The sequence below is a fragment of the Carcharhinus amblyrhynchos genome, chromosome 24, assembly GCF_965287045.1.
Source record: "Carcharhinus amblyrhynchos chromosome 24, sCarAmb.v2.hapA, whole genome shotgun sequence".
NCBI lineage: Eukaryota > Metazoa > Chordata > Chondrichthyes > Carcharhiniformes > Carcharhinidae > Carcharhinus > Carcharhinus amblyrhynchos.
Window position 1 is genome coordinate 17,065,659 of NC_137347.1, and position 13,795 is coordinate 17,079,453.

Sequence of the window (13,795 nt, forward strand, 5' to 3'; positions counted from 1 at the left end):
AGATTTCCTTCCCTAAAGGACATTTGTGAATTAACAAGGATTTATAACAATTGACAATGGTTTTATCTGCCATGGTGGGATTTGAACTCTGGTCCCCAAAACATTATCCTGGGTGTCTGGATTACCAGTTCAGTGACAATACCACTACATCATCACTGCTCCTGAAAGTCTGGTTGCAGAGTTGCGGGACATTTGTAGTCAAAGGTAAAAAATGTGGCTAGTTTTATGGGCAGAAATTCATTCGGTGGAGGGTTTGAAAGTCAGAAGTAAAAGCTTGAAAGTTGGGTGCATTGTACTTATACCCATAACTCTCCATTCTCATAAACCGTACAATTTGCTTGCACCCAGAAAGTTACAGTAAGGATGGGATTTTTCCTAGAGGATTTGAGGACAAGTTGATGATTTATGTAATGTTGACATCTGGCTAAATCTTGTCAATTGTTCAGTAACTGCTCCACTCTTTATTACTGATTCCAATGAGCCAAAAGGCCACAGGATGGAAACCTGGATTGTGTTCTGTTGGCTAATCTGATGAAGGCAACAACTGGGGCAGCATGGTGACACAGTGATTAGCACTGCTGCCTCACAGTACCAGGGACTCAGGTTCAATCCCAGCCTAGGGTGACTGTGTGAATTTGTCCATTCTCCCCATGCCTGCATGGTTTCTTCCGGATGCTGTGGTTCCTTCCCACAAAGTTGCAAAGTTTATTTATTCTTATCACAAGTTGGCTTACATGAACACTGCAATGAAGCAACTGTGAAAGTTCCTTAGCCACCACATTTGAGTGCCTGTTCGGGTACACCGAGGGAGAATTTAGCGTGGCCAATGCATCTAACCAACACGTCTTTCGTAGAAAACCAGAGCACCCGGAGAAAAAGCACACAGACAAATGGAGAATGTGCAGATTCCACACAGACAGTGACCCAAGCCGGGAATCAAACCCGAGCCCCCGGTGCTGTGAGGCAGCAGTGCTAACCGTGTGTAGGTTAGGTGGATTAGTGAAGTAAATGTGCGGGTTTATGGGGATAGGTTGGAGGGGAGAGCCTGGGTTGGATGCCTTTTCGGAGAATTGATGCCAACTCGGCTGCCGTATGGCTCTCTTTCTGCACTGTAGAGATTCAATTGTTTTATGGTCCTATGGAGCACTTCTCTTCATCAATCACTCACAAATAGTATGATTGTCCACTTCAGAAACTCCATGTCATTGGTCATGGGTTCTGTGGGTCCTTGCATGGCTGATGAGTACGATCCTAGAGCCACCTCTTCACTTGGCAGTTTTTCCGGGAGGTGGGCTGATGGCTAGGATTCCTCTCTGGGCCACCTCTTGCTGTCGAGTGTCCTTGAACAGTATTGCTGCTGACTTGTCAAACTCAGAGGTGAAACAGTCTTCTGTCCTGATTGCAGTGCCTCCCTCCCCCAGTAGAATTTATGCATCTGTAGATGTTGGTGAGGATAGGACTGAGCTTAGACTATCTGAAGACTATCTGCCTCCTTGCATCAATCACACACTATTGAGTATTTCGAGCTGATTAGTAAGAAACGTTTGATCGCTGGTTGTCTGCCAGTCTTTTGGTTCAGGACAATAAGTACAACACAGGACTGCCATCTCAAGAAGGAGAGGAGGGAGAAACAGAATGGGAATGAAGAAACAAAATATTTGTTTGTCTGTTATTGTTGTGGGTTTGACAGATCAGCCATGATCTTATTGAATGGCGGGGCAGGCTCGAAGGGCTAGATGACCTACTCCTGCTCCTATTTCTTATGTTCTTATAAAACCACTGTAGTGCAGAAGAGGCCATTCAGTCCAGCGAGTCTGCACTGATTCTCTGACAAAGTATGTTACTCAGTCCCTTTCCCTCACCCTGTCCCCGTTGGCCCACATACTTGCCCCATTAATCCCCCCTAACCTATATATTTTGTGACACCAAGGGACAATTGAGCATGCCAAACCACCTTAACCACATCTTTGGACTGTGGGAGGAAATCGGAGCACCTGGAGGAAAATCACACAGACACAGGGAGAACGTGCAAATTGTTCACAGTCTCGTGGGTGGAATCAAACCCAGATCCCTGGCGCAATGAGACAGCAGTGCTAACCACTGTGCCACAATGCTGCCCTATTTTAGATGAGCTTGTTCATGATCTGTACTTGCAGTTACTGCTAGAGCCAAGGCTGTTGAAAAATTTTACCTTTATTGAACATTATACTAACATACAGTAAAACCATATAGCGAGACTTTATGTGGAACTATCTCTCAGTGTAGGCTGTGATCTCACATCACTGATTATGTAGGCTATAGATTTACATATTTCACATTCACCCTTAATACTGCAGATGGGAGCCGCAATCAGATTAACCAATTTGTGTTTTCGACAACCTGTACCAACATTGTCTTCATTACATCGTTGTGCCTTGTATTGCAGATGTGTGGTAATGAATCCGATTTCTTTCAAGAGCTTGGAAGAATATCCTGAATTTCTTTGTTCACACATTGAAAAGCAAGCCTTGTAGCAATGTGAGACTGAAATGCTGGCATCACTTACAATGCCAAATAGGACATCACCTGAACAAAGAGCAGCACTTGGAAAGCTTGTGATTTCAAATAAACCTGTTGGACTATAACCTGGTATTGTGTGGCCTCTCACCTTGTCCACTCCAGTCTACATCAGTGCAAAATTAGAGAAGGGCGATTAAGCTCTGCAGTTAACACATCCATGAAATTGCGGGAATGTGTGATTTAATAACATATTATTTCTGAGAATGAAAATTCCCTGGAGGGAGCTGCTTTATTTTACTGAGAACACCAAGATTAGCCGGGTGGTTAACAGTGATGTTGGGTGCCTTGGGCTACAGGAAGATATAGGTGAAACAGTCAAATGGGCGGATAATTGGCAGATGGATTTTAACCCTGAAAAGTGTGAGTGATGCACTTTGGAAGGAGTAATTTAACAAGGAATTGTACAATGAAAGGTCAGACACTGGGAAGTTCCGAAGAACAAAGGGATCTTGGCGGGTTTGTCCACAGATCTCTTAAGGCAGAAAGGCAGGTTAATAGGGTGGTGAAAAAAGTTTATGACACACTTGCCTTTATCTGTCAGAGTATAGATTACCAAAGCAGAGAGGTCGTGACAGAGTTGTATAGAGGCTTGGTGGGTCAATAGCTGGAGTACTGTGTGCAGTTCTGGTTGCCACATTATGTGAAGGATGTGAATGCACTGGAAGAGGTGCAGAAGAGATTTACCAGGGTGTTGCTGGAATGGAGCACTTAGGTTATAAAGAGAGGCTGGATAGGCTTAGGTTGTTTTCTCTGGAGCAGAGAGACAGGGGGCGATCTGATTGAGGTGTTCAAGATTATGAGGGACATGAACAGGGTTGATAGGGAGCAGCTGTTCCTCTTACTTGAAGGGTTAGTTATGAGGGGGCACAAGTTAAAAGTGAGGGGTGGGAGGTTTAGGAGGGATTTGAGGAAATACTTTTTTATTCAGAGAACAGCAATGGTCTGGAATGTGCTGCCTGAGGGGATTGGGATGCCTCACATCCTTTAAGAAGTACCTGGATGAGTACTTGGCACGCCATAATATTCAAGGCTATGGCCCAAGTGCTGGCAAGTGGGATTAGGTGGGCAGATCAAGGCCTTTAATGCATCGGTGCAGACTCGATGGGCCAGAGTCTCTTCTGCACTGTAATATTCTGTGATTTGGCAAGGAAAAGCAGGCTTTCTCCCATTTTTTGATGGAAAAATCTTATTCAGCTGTTCGTCAGAGAAATTTAAGAGCTTGTCTCAAAAATTAAATGCACTACATCAAAATCTGATCAAAATGTCAGGTCTAAGAAACCCAACACTCCAGCAAAGCAGTAAATGAAAGCCATAACCTACCTCAGAACATGGTAGTGGTTTATAAATAAGTCAGGGTATTTATATTGCTCTTCATAATTAGGACAAAGCTTGTGCCTGTGTTTTCTTGTGTAGTAACAAGACAAAAGGTGCATTTTTGCAGTATCTTTATTACATTGTTAGGTTTGTCCTGCAGAGTTCTTGCGTGCTTGCTCCCATTCCAACTAATGGTTGGAATGATTTGTTTCCATGTTCCTGTGTTATAAGAGATTCTCGGTAATGAAGTTTATTTTACTCTACAAATAATTATCTAGTGACCACATTGTGGAAAGCAATTGCTAGATGTTCCTTAAAAGATTATTGGTGCGATCTTACTGGCTGGACTTGCAGGTCGATCAGCCTGACGGGAAGATCACATGCAAAGCCAAAAATCCGATTTGCGCCGGGTGAATTTTGTCTTGTGCTTCTGCTTCTTCACGGCGAGTAACTTGTCCTTGCTGTTGTCACTCTACAATTGCAGTCCTCTTGGGTGGTGTGAGTAAATTGAATTTAGTTCTCAGTTTCTTTCTAAGGAACAATATTGCCGGAGAATTTTGTGTAGTGGAATGAGCCGTGTTCCAACAAGTAGTGGAAAAGCTGTTTGCTCTCCTGGACAGTGAACCTTCACCTTTTGACACTTTGATGGCATGTTTCAGTGAATATACTAGCTTCTCTGTCAGTTTGTTAGTAGATGGATGATATAGGGCAGTCTTTATTCATTGCATACCATTGTTCTTAAGGTAATCCACAAATTCCTCAGATGTAAATTGTGTCCCATTCGTCACTGTTTAGTTGTTCAGGGTGCCCAAACCTCGCAAACAACTTATCCAATTCCTCAATGGTTCTTTGCGTCGTGGTGGATTTCATCAAACTGACTTCGGGCCACTTTGAATGCACGTTCACTAGGACAAGAAACATGTATCCTTGAAGGGTCCCTCAAAGTCAATATATATCCTTTGCCAAGATTGTTTTGATGCAGAGATGCCGGTGTTGTACTGGGGTAAGCACAATCAGAAGTCTCACAACACCAGGTTAAAGTCCAACAGGTTTATTTGGTCCACAAGCTTTCAGAGCACTGCCCCTTCATCAGGTGAGTGCGAACCTGAAGGGAAATTCTCACTCACCTGATAAAGGGGCAGTGCTCTGAAAGCTTGTGGCTTGTGGACCAAATAAACCTGTTGGACTTTAACCTGGTGTTGTGAGACTTCTTACTAAAATTGTTTTGGCCAATCCCCCAGGCGAAGTGTGGAAGAGGTGAAATATTCCATATTCTAGTGCATGGCATTGCCCCATTTTTTTTCACCTCTTTCGAGTCTCAGCAACTAAAATAGCTTTGTGCGCGTTCTTTCATGCGTACTACCCCGGATGGCGTCCACATAGTTGATCCAGGATTCAGCTTTGTAAGCGTGGAGGGTTGATCAAGCTGATCCCCAAAAGCAATACTCCATTTTCATAGAATCCTACAGTGCAGAAGGAGGCCATTTGGTCCATTGAGTCTGCACCAACCACAATCCCACCCAGGCCCTATCACCGAGCGTTTACCCTAGCTAGTCCCCGTGACATGAAGGGGCAATTTAGCATGCCCAATCCACCTAACCCACACATCTTTGGACTGTGGGAGAAAACCAGAGACCCAGAGGAAACCCACGCAGACATGGGGAGAACATGCAAATTCCTAATAGACAGTGACCCAAGCTGGAAATCAAATCTGGGACTCTGGTGCTGTGAGGCAGCAATGCGAACCATTGTACCACCGTGTCTCCCCAGTTAATTCAAGTTCCCTCGTTATATGAGGCCTGAATTCAGGATTCTTCTTTTGTTTGTCCAATGATGTTCCTCCTAAGACCGTGTCCATGACCCTATCCATTATCAAGTCAAACCTCTTGTGCTTTTGGACCTGAGATGATGTTATTGGGTCATTCTCTACCTGGGAGAAATACAATACGCTACGAGAGGAGACAGGTTTAAGGTGCTGGGGAGTAGGTACAGAGGAGATGTCAGGGGTAAGTTTTTCACTCAGAGGATGGTGAGTGAGTGGAATTGGCTGCCATCGGTGGTGGTGGAGGCGAACTCGCTGGGGTCTTTAAAGAGACTTCTGGATGAGTACATGGGATTTAATGGGATTGAGGGTTATAGATAGGCCTGGTAGGTTGGGATATGATCGGCGTGACTTGTGGGCCAAAGGGCCTGTTTGTGCTTTAGTGTTCTATGTTCTATGTTAATGTAGCTGCCTTGTGATGTGGTTTTGTCCTGAAGTGGCAATCTTGATTAGACATCTGCAGTGCCATGCTGCTCTGATCTCTGATATTTGATTTCATAAATATGCACTGATAATATTAATGACCATTTTTGTAGATGACTTGCTGCTAATGATGGAATTCCCTGGTATGGATCAAACATGGTTGTCAACGGTCTGTTGTCATTCAACAAAGTAAATCATCTACCATTCAGATACTGGTGAAATTGTTTAATGCCAAAAACCTTGCTAAGCTTCTTTCTCAAGCTGTGCATAATTTTATTCTGCACTTGATATAATTGATTGGTCCTAAAATATTCATCGCAACTGTGACACGTCCTGTGATCCTGACACATCTAGGATCACTGTCATTTTCTGAGGTACTTTGTCTATTATGTGACTTAGATGGATGATCTGAAAAATTCACATTTTCCTTCTTTCATGCAGAGGTTGAACTTCTGTAGATGTTAAAGTGATTTCTCTAAGTTGTGTAACTATTCATGTTCAGTTCTGTCTGTGATTTGAGTGTCATCTAAATAACATAGGACACTGTTGGGGCCATCTAAGATTTGCTCCATTTATTTCTGGAATATGGCCAGGTCCGATGTTATTCCAAACAGTAGGCCCTTCTATCAGAACAATCATTTGCTGTGGTTGTGACCCCATTGTTACCCTCATCTGGAGGTCTGCTTGGCTAAGTCTATTTTCATGAACTGCTGACCACCAGCCAGTCTGGTGAATAGGTCCTTAATTGATGGCTAGGAGTATGAGTCAACACACATCCCTGGATTTATCATCATCTTAAAGCTCTCACAGGTAAGTACAGACAAATCAAATCTAATAACTGGAACAATCGCTCATCGTTACAGGTTCAATCACTCCATGCCTGACCAACTTCCACTTCTACTTTTGGTCTAATTGCATAGGACACAGTTCTGACCTTGAGGCACCAGGGTTTGTTATCAGGTTTGATCTTGAGCATTGCTTCCACTCCAGTCTTGAATGCTCGAATATTCTTGAATACTTTCCTCTACTTCTCCCGAGGTTTTGGTAGCATGTTCTTACTGTCAACCAGTTGGTTAATTGCTCCCCAGTTTAGCTTCATTTTGTGTAACCACACTCTTCCAAAGAGTGCCAAACAATTCCCTTTACAATGAGCAGAGGCATTTCTGCTTTTTGACCATTAACTTTGACTTGAACCATAAAAATATCCATTCAGTGGAATTACCTCCTCGGTATATAAATTCACAGGACTATGTTTGAAAGTTTTTATGGCATTTAAGCTTCAGATTGTATATGCTTTCTGGGAGAAGTGATGCAGCAGTACCCATTTCTATTTCCATCTTTACTTTTGTCCACTTAACTTTGGATAAACCCAGAATCTTTGAGTGTCCCTTTTCATTGATAGGACACCTAGTTCAACTTTTTGGATCTTTGCTAATCCGGCATCAGCTTGTCTATTTTGGCATCAACTCCAATTTGGGAAGCTTCTTTTGTGGCCAATTCCATGGACACCACAATCCCAGTAGTGAGTTTTAGCATTGAAGAGCTTTTGGTGAGCAATCGTCTTTGAATTGCTTCATTTTAAAGTCTGCAAACGAATCTGTCTCGCAGAGTGTCATGGAGGGTCAAGCCAAACTCAAAGTTCTTCACTAACCTTCTTGGCTAACAACAAATTATGATATATTTTTGCCCTCTTCTTGGCTCCGTCAATGAAATCAGAATCTCTTAGCAGTTATTAGTGTTAAGATGAGAAATTACTTTTGAGAATCTTGGTCAGTTCCTCATAGGTTTATTATCCAGGCTTCTCAGGATGGATAAGGCTCTGAAGCAGTGTGAAGGTTTTATGCTCTACTATTAGTCAGGAAAGTGACTACTTTAGTTCATCCAGTATCTTGTTTGCAGCCAGATAACATTGAATTCTCTCTTTGTCAGAATTTCAGGTTTCCACATTTTCTTTGAATGCCTTTGTAGTGTTGCCCTTGTCCCCCATTGTAATTACCAGTTATCAAATCAAAGAACTTTCTTTGACTTTTCCCCCGCTCTTTGTTTTCTCTCTTCCTTACTAATTTGTGTTTTTCTTTGTTGCTTTGTTTTTATGATTCAAATCTGTAGTTTGAAATATTTTCTTCAAAATCTTCTGGGTGGGCGAACAATCTCCTTTTTCCTCAGTAAAGAAAGCTTTACTTGTAATTCTTTTATTATTTTTTGGAATAGTAGCTCTCCTTTAAGAGTACAGGGACTCTCTCTCTCTCTCTTTATGTGAGAATCCCTGTTTCTGTAGCTGTCATGTATGAGGTCACCTGGAAATCTACCCCACTTCAAAACGATAACTAAACCTTTTCTTGCAGCTGACTCACAGCTTTGTATTTTTTTAATGATGTTTTCTCACTGCATTGATGGCTTTCCTTGACTTATTTTGAGTCAAGACATGATTTATTTTTCTTCTTGACATCAGGGCTCTGGTTTGAAAAAGAAATTCCGGAATCTGGTCGGAAACCTATCCGTTTGCTAGTTTTATCTTCGCCGCTGCCAGTTTTAATCCTTAAAAACTGGGGTTTTTGTTGAAGATCTTTCTGGAAAACCTCCTTGTTGCCAGTCTTAATCTTGTTATGTAGTAGGTGTTTGGCCTGGCAGTACAAACAAGCCAAAAGGTGATAAGGTGTCACACCGTCGGTTGTGGACCTATTCAACGCCAATTTATTTGAAAGGTGTTGCCGGATTGAAGTCCAACTTGGAAGAGATTAAAACCAGTGAATGCCTCCTGTGAAGTCACAACACATAGAAAATAGGAGCAGGAGGCCAATCGGCCCTTTGAGCTTGCTCCTTCGTTCATTATGTTCGTGGCTGATCATCTAATTTAATAGCCTGATCCCGCCTCCCCCCCACCCCCAAGCCCCCATATCCTTTGAGCCCCTTCATCTCAAGTGCTGTACCTAACTGCTTCTTAAAAACATTCACTGCTTTGACCTCAGCTACTTTCTGCAGTAGCTAGTTCCACATGCTGACCACTGTCTGGGAGAAGAAAGTTCTCCTCATCTCTGTCCTAAACGGTCTACCCTATTTCCTCAGGCTGTGACCCCTGGTTCTGGACACCTCCACCATGGGGAACATCCTTCTTATAGCTGACTAACCACACAGAGACACGTTGCTTACAATACATAACAGGCGCCGGAGTGTGGCGACGAGGGGATTTTCACAGTTACTTCATTGCAGTGTTAATGTCACAGTAGTAAGTAAACTTTATAAACATAAGAGTCAACATAAGTTGTACAATTCATACACACCGTGAACCCTCTCACCATCAGCCAGCCATTCAGTCACCAGGGAGGGTTACCTCTGTGAATATGCAAACAATGGAAATGTTATAGCAGAATCCACTGCAAAGAATCATACAGCACAAAAGGAGTTCATTCAACCCATTATGCCTTTATTGGCATTTTGAAAGAGTGATGCAATTAGTTCCATTCCACTGCTCTTTCTGTATAATCCTGATTTTTTTTAATATTTCAAGTATATATCAAATCCCTTTTGGTAAGTTACCATTGAGTTTGCTTCCACTACAGTTTCACAGAATGTTTTAAAAGTTTAAAAAGTTTATTTATTAGTACCACAAGAAGGCTTATGTTAACACTGCAGTGAAGTTATTGTGAAAATTCCCTAGTTGCCGCACTCCAGCGCCTGTTCGGGTACACTGAGGGAGAATTTGGCATGGCCAATGCATCTAACCAGCACACCTTTCGGACTGTGGGAGGAAACCAGAGCACCTGGGGGAAACATACACAGACATGGGGAGAATGTCAAACTCTGCACAGACAATGATCCAAGCTGGGATTTGAACTGGGGTCTCTGGAACTGTGAGAGAGCAATGCTAACGATTGTGCCACTGTGTCGCTGAATGTGCTGTAGATCATAACAATTCAAAAGTTGTGTGCACAATTATTTCTCACTGAACCCCCAACATTAACTCGTCACTAAGAGATGCTGACTGGACAGCGTCTCTTTTTTTGCAGGATTCGGCCAATGACAGTAAAACTAATCAGGAGTCAAATTTTCCCAACCGCTTCTCTGGATTTCCTGCCTGCATTGGATTGCTGCTACAATCCATGGGAAGGACAAGGATTAGTGTGTGGCATAAAATAACCTAAACAATGGTGGTACTGGAGGCAAATTTAAATTTTTAACAAATGGAGCACTGCATTCTGGAATGGTTATTAGTCAAAGTACCAAAAAGCTTATTAAATAATGACAAAGAATATGATAAGGCGGTAATGTTTACAGCAGCTATCGAACAAATGTTATAGGGCACAGGTGGGAAGCTAACATCAAAAAACCAAAAAAGCGATTGCGTAGGGCGACATGGTAGCAAGTGGTTAGCACTGTTGCTTCACAGCTCCAGGGACCTGGGTTCGATTCCTAGCTTGGGTCACTGTCTGTGTGGAGTTTGCACATTCTCCCTGTGTCTGCTTGGATTTCCTCTGGGTGCTCCGGTTTCCTCCCATGGTCCAGAGATATGCAGGTTAGGTCGACTGGCCATGCTAAAATTGCCTCTTAGTGCCCTGAGATGCGAAGGTTAGAGGGTTTAGCGGATAAATATGTGGGATGTGGGGGTAGGGCCTGGGTGGGACTATGGTCAGTGCAGACTCGATGGGCCCAATGGCCTCTTTCTGCACTGTGGGGTTTCTATGATTCTATGATTATACTGTGGTCTTACTTGGAAACTATCAGCTGATTTCTCTTTTAATATTGTACCCAATCTTTGAATGAGAATTATGAGCCAGTGATCCTTTCAATAGATGGTTACCTTGCTTAAGGGTACATTATGTAAACCGAGCGTGCAATTGCATTCTATTTACTAGGATATAACCTTAAGGTAAGCCTGACTACTGCGAAATGGGCTTCAAAGTAATCCCACGTTTGGCATAGACGGTGATGTGTTTTCTTATCTTGCGCAAATCAGTCTTCAAGGATCAGGCTGTCCAACAGATTAAACTGTTCCAGTTTTGAGGGAGTTTTCAGATACTTCCTGTGATAACAAATAATCTTAAAAATCAAAAGTTTCCTGTTTATTTTACGTAACGACGCTGTCAATTAAGCCTGCTGCACTAAAGCTAAACATCCAGCAGTGAGAGAACGTCTTGCAGAACTAGATCACCTTTGTCCAAGTCCCTTTGAGATCCTAACCAGTTTGTTCTGCTGCTGTGAGGTGAAACCTGGAGCAAATAGTGGTGAAAACGTCTTTCCTTTTAAAATAATTTCACTTTTGGAAGTTATCTAATGCTACATTTTGTTTAGAAAGTAAAATACGGAAAGGAAATACTGATGATTTGTCAAGAAACTGAATTTTAAAAACTGATATTTCAGTTCCAATGGTAGCGTGATTTTTTACATTGAATGCAACAATCTTAAGGCCATTGGGATTCTTGATGAAGGTGGTCAAGTCACAAGAGAAGGCTTTTGGGCTCATTTTCAAAATGCTTGAGTAAGGTCCTTGGCCTGTCAGTTACAAGTACTGCTTGGGCTTAGAAACGCCAGTATGAGTCAGATTTCTACTCAGAAATCCTAGTCTGAAAGCAGACTAATTTCTATTGGGAATATTCATTGTTTTGCTATTTTGACAGAGCAGGGGTCTGAAGATCTCCAGTTGGCATAGGATCTTTAAACAAATATGATGTAAAAATCAGCTTTGTGAAATAACATTGCCCTGTCAAAAAGACATGGAAAAAAATTCAAACTGTATGCATCAAAAATTTTTTTTTTGGTATTTTTAACGGACTTTTGATGAACCAGAAGATGACTACAACAGGTCCCATGACTCACAAGACTGACCTTCCAAGGAGATTACCCAAACAAAGAGTTCCACACTTTCCTTGTCAAATCTCAGACCCCGTTGTAAGAACATGTAATAGTTGCAAAACCAGTAGGCTAACAGGCGAGTTGGCTCCCAAGCTGGGGTGATAACAAAGACAGAAACATTGAAGCTCATTATTCCCGAGGAGGTGTTAAAAGCCAGCATTTCACTCCCAACGGAAGCAATGGATTTTGGCCAGAGGCAGAGAAACTGCTTGTGCAGTTGCAATTAACTCATTAATGTGTTACACACACCCTCAAGCTTCTGGACTCTTGACCTGTTTTAAAATTACATTTCCAGCCTCTCAGATCATTCTACTGATTACTTCCAACCTGAAAAGAGCAACGTTTGTACATTTAATGCAACTAACTTAAGGCCATTGGGATCTTGAGTGAGGAGGCGGTCAGGTCACATGAGAAGACTTTGAATTCATTTTCAAAATTTTTGAGTAAAGATCTTGGCTTGTGGGTTAAAAGTACAGCTTGGGTTTAGAAACTCCAGTGTAAGTTAGATTCCCACTCAGAAATTCCAGTCTCAAAGCAGACATTATTTATAGGAAAGATTCATTGCTTTGACAGGGTAGGGGTGTAAAAATCTCCAGGTGCCACAGTGTTATAAAGGGGAGGGTAATCTTCTCTTTGAGAACTAACAGTCAACCACTCAATGCTAAGTACCTAACTTTCATAATCTTTTAAAAAGTTTATGAGTAATGGTGCCATATGCCTACAACAATTAAAAAAAAACTACCTGAGACTCTCTTTTTAAAAGAAATCAGTAACAGTTTGTTTCCTAACCAACAGTAAACAGGTTAAATAAACTATTAACAAACTGGATAAAATACTATTCTAACAGAGTGCTGTTTAAATAATTACAATTCCCACTTATTAACAAATTTTTTAAAAAATAGAATCTCTGAGTCGTACTCGAAATGCAGCCAGGTTTGTCACCTTCACAATATCTTCTTTCTTCAGTGCTCTCCTGAGACGAAATGAAATCTTAATACATAAACTGTAGCTGTTACACTGGCAGAGGGTTACTGGGTGTCTGTGTCTCTCTCACTCTCGGAGAGCTGCAAGCAAGTTGCTGGCAGGTGCTCTTCCGGCTTCTGGCAGCTTTCTGGAGTTGGGAGCGGTTTTATACTCTCAATGACGTACCAAAATTCATGCAATAGGATTGGTTTACAGGTTATCATATAATCAAAATTCAAATCTGATAAGCTGATGTGATTCAAATGCTTATTTTAAATTGATTGGTTAACATTCAAAAACATGTTGTGATTCAAATGCTAAAGCCTGTTACCACAGCAACCCTGTTGTTTTGCCCCTCAATACAATGGCCGGAATTCTCCCATCCTGCCTGCCACTGGAATTTTAGCATGTGGGTTGTGGAGATTGTGAAACACCATCGACAGTCAGGTGGGAATTTCTGGCTTTCAGACCAGCGCGGCCAGAGAATTCCGTCTAATGTTTCAATCTATATAACATGGAACACCTGCAGCTTCCCAGCATACAGACAAAGCTAAACCACCTTTTAAACAGACAATTTTTATAACTCTTAGCATTTTATCAGTATTTATAATTTTACAAACATTAACTTCACAACAATAGGATCTTTAAAACTTGGCTTTGTGAAATAACATTGTCATATCAAAAATACATGAAAAGAAATCAAGGGATTCCTGGCTGACCAAGCACCTATCCATCTCCCAACCCCTCAAAGCCTGTTTTGTATTAATAGTATCTGACCATCACCTGGTAAATAGCTTTGATACAGAAACCTCATCATACTGCATCTTCATTCACTTCCCAGGACTTTTATGCTTCTTTCACTTC

The 13,795-nt window shown here is 41.9% G+C and overlaps 1 long non-coding RNA gene across 1 annotated transcript in view; it reads right to left on the reverse strand.

Moving 5' to 3' along the window:
* LOC145357976 (uncharacterized) overlaps window positions 1-13,020 on the reverse strand; it is a 48,230-nt gene extending 35,210 nt beyond the window's left edge. The window contains exon 1 of the long non-coding RNA XR_013889403.1: window positions 12,887-13,020. This is a non-coding gene — a long non-coding RNA (uncharacterized LOC145357976). The remainder of the gene's footprint in view (window positions 1-12,886) is intronic.
* Between the last annotated feature and the right edge of the window lie 775 nt (window positions 13,021-13,795).